Source organism: Bos javanicus, chromosome 23, assembly GCF_032452875.1.
Source record: "Bos javanicus breed banteng chromosome 23, ARS-OSU_banteng_1.0, whole genome shotgun sequence".
Lineage (NCBI taxonomy): Eukaryota > Metazoa > Chordata > Mammalia > Artiodactyla > Bovidae > Bos > Bos javanicus.
The window spans coordinates 12548687-12552538 of record NC_083890.1 but is presented as its reverse complement, the minus strand read 5'-3'; positions in this window follow the sequence as shown (position 1 = coordinate 12552538).

The following is a 3852-nucleotide window of genomic DNA, read 5'->3' as shown; positions in this document are numbered from 1 at the left end:
TGCTTAATTTGTACACTTCTATCCTGTACATTCTTTCTTAAAAAAAAAAAAGAAAAGAAAAACTGCCCTTGAGGAGTACTGCAAGGATTTGAAGGGGCTTGCAGACTTATCGAGAACTGGGAATAGTTTGTAATTCTCTACATCCAGCAAAGCACACAGTTTGTATGAATAATGAAGAGTGAGGAAGATGAGAAGAGGAAAGGAGATAAGGATGAAGGATTTTGATAGAAAAAGTGCAGAGAAGAAAGCTGAAATGTCAACAGTGAGTTGTGGTTAAGCATTGCTAGTACATTTTGGGTTAATGGGTTATTAGATTGGTAAATAAGCCTCCCCTAGTGGGAGGGTTATTAGATTCATAAATTTAATCATTTAAACCGTATTCCCACAGAAAGAAGCCTTCTCTGCCTGCTAAGTAAAACTTGCCAAAAAGATAGCCCTTGCTTATTCTTGAAGTTCATCCTTAGATGTGTTGAAAAATATGTGTTGTATCACCAGGCTTTGCTAGGGATTAGGACAACTCACTTACAGATTAATTTACCTGAGCAGTGGTGACATGAAAGGATGAATTCGAGCACAAGAAATGTTGTTCCTTTCCATGGTTGGACAGCAAGACTGTATAGCTCACTGTCAATGTAAAATAAATCAGTCTCTCAGGAACCCTCCACACCTAAGCCTGGGACTCAGTTATAACTCAGATGGTCTGAACAGGAGCTGCTGGCTGAGAGAAAATCACTTAGAGCTTCCCCATGTAGCATTCTCACCAGGACTGGGTACTGTGTGTATAACTATTCCTCCGCAACACAACTGCTTGTGAAGAGGTCTGTATCAGTAGACGTGCATACTGCTGACAATAAGAAAAGACCCAACTCTGTTGGATGTAACACACACTTTAGAGGTTCTGCAATGGGTTGAGAGAGGGTTCAGAAATAACAAGTATCATGGTTTTCTCCTATCTTTCCCAGCAATTTGGGGAGGGGGGTTGCGAATAATACTTGCGATCAAAAAACCCCGACTATGATTCCAGGTGTCATTGTATAAACAATGTTCAGTGAAAGAAAATAACCTTTTCTTCTTGGCGTCTGTAACGAGTGTAAAACCTTTCTCAAAGCTCATCAACAGAATCCTCTTCATGTCTCAAAACTGGGATCAGGTCACTCGCCTGGCTCTGATGATCGGCAGAGGGAATGAGGCCATTCTGATTTGGACTGGTCATATTTATCTGAGTTACCTGCCTTAGGGTGGACACTGCATCAAAACTGGGACTTCCAGAATGCAGGAGCAAATGGGGGCTTCTGAAGAGGCAAACAGAAACTACAATAGGGTGATATTAAATATTCAGAACTTGGTGCAAGGGTGCTCATAGAAATCATAAGGCATTTTCTGCCCTCGAAGAACTTGTTCTGAGATTACAGTTCTCAACTATATCAGACTTAGCAGATCCTCATTAAAACATGGGAACATTTATAACATCTATTACACCACTATCCTGAAACAAAATTCATATATAATGTAAACCTGTATACACAATTTCAGAAAGGATTAAGCCAATGCCTTTATTGTAATAAAAAGTAAGTCAATTTGTGATAAAATGTGCATTTCAGTATGTAAATGCCCATATACTACCACACTAAGAAACAATGGAGTAGTCAAGTGCTTTCTCTTACGTATACAAGTGTGTGTGTGCTCAGTTGCTCAGTCGTGTCCTCCTCTGCAGCCCCATGGACTGTAGCCCACCAGCTCCTCTATCCATGAAATTTTCCAGGCGATAATACTGGAGTGGGTTACCATTTCCTACTCCAGGGGATCTTCCCAACCCAGGGATGGAACCCGTGTCTCTTGCATCTCCTGCATTGGCAGGTGGATTCTTTACCACTACTGTATAGAAGAAGTAAAATTGTTTAATAGTGCACTGGTAACTCTACTGGTACTTTAAAATAGAGGCTGAATTCATGACTCCTGTAGAGTTCTGTTACAACTTTTAAATGCATATTGATAACAGGTATGTTTTATTGGTCACTCAAATTGAGTGATGGTAACTGTTAGAAACATCATTTTCCAAAATGGTGATCAATTCTTGTGGAAGTTTTGAATAAAAGAATAATATTCCTTCTGTTTATGAGATAGTTTTGTCTCTAGTGAATATTAAGATTAGGTATACAAGTAAGTAGAAATTCTAGGCTCAGATGATAAAAGAAGGTGTTACAATTTTTTAGTTGACATGTGTAAGTTTAAGGTGTGTAGTATGATTTGATATTTATGTTTGCAGTATTACCACCACAGGCTTAGCTGACACTTCTATTGTCACATAATTACCTCTTCTTTTTTGTGATGGGAATAATTAAGATCTAGCCTCTGCCTAAAAATAAACAAGGAAAAAAAAAAGCTGCAAGAAAACACAAACACTGAGGCTGAACAATATGCTACTCAATAACCAGTGAGTCACTAAAGAAATCAAAGAGGAAGACATTGGAGACAAGTGAAAATGGAAACAACGATCTAACAGCAAAAGCAGTTCTAAGAGGGAAGTTTATGGTGATACAAGCCAGCCCACCTCAGGAAACTAGAACTCTGGGTCTTAACCTTACACCTAGAAGAATTAGAAAAAAGAACAAGCAAAACCATCCTTGGCTAGCACTTCTGCTGGTACAGGTGGAAAACGGTGGAGTGACCCATACCGTCACCTCTGAGAGGTCTGGGCACCTGGACAACGTGTCCTTTTCAGACCAGCCAGGGTTGCTGCACTTGTCCATTTACCCTTAAACCTGGGCATGCGGATACCAACAGGCACCTAAGCAGGTCACAGGGATGCTAAGGAGCAGTACTCAGGCTGCTCCCATTGTGTAGCAGCAGCCTACTTCGTAATGATAAGGGTCACTTACTAACACCAGAATGCTGATGATGATTCTTGCCCAAAGTAACAGGGCATCAGCGACAACTTAAAATAATGGGATTAATCCCAAAGCAATCTATAGATTCAATGAAAAACCTATCAAAATTTTAATGACTTTTTTTTTTTCCAGAAATAGGAAAATTCAAACTAAAATTCACATGGAATCTCAAGGGAACCCAAATAACCAAAACAGTCTTGAAAAAGAAGATTAAAATTGGAGGACTCACACATTGTGATTTCAAAACTTACCACAAAGCTTCAGTAATCAAAACAGCATGGTACTGGCATGAAGACAGACATACAGACCAATGGGTTTGTTCCTGGGCACTGAGCCTCACACATATGTTCAGATTTTTGATGAGGATACCAAGACCATTCAATGGGGAAAGGAAAATGTTTTCAACAAATATGCTGGTAAAACTGAGTATCCACACAAAAGAGGGAAGTGTAGTGTAGGTGGATCTTTATCTCACACCGTCTATAAAAATTAACTCAAAATGAATCAAAGGTCTAAATGTAAAAGCTGGAAGTATAAAACTCATAGAAGAAAACATGAGAAAAGGCTGCATGACCTTGGATTTAGCAACAATGTCTTAGCTATGACACCAAGAAACACAGGCAACAAAAGGAAAAAAGTCAACAAATTGTACCTCACTAAAATTTAAAACATTTAAATTTAAATTTTAAAGGATGCTATCAACAGTGTAAAGGCAACCCACAGAATGGGAAAACATACTTGCAAATCATATGTCTGATATAATATTCAGAATATATAAAGAACTACATGCAACAGTAACAAAAACAACCCAGTTTTTAAATGAGCAGAGAATTGCAAGTCAAAACGGCAGTGAGATACCATCCATACCCAGCCATACCATAAGATGGCTGTTGTTTACTGGCTAAGTTGTGTCTGACTCTTTCGATGCCATGGACTGTAGCCCGCCAGGCCCCTCTGTCCATGG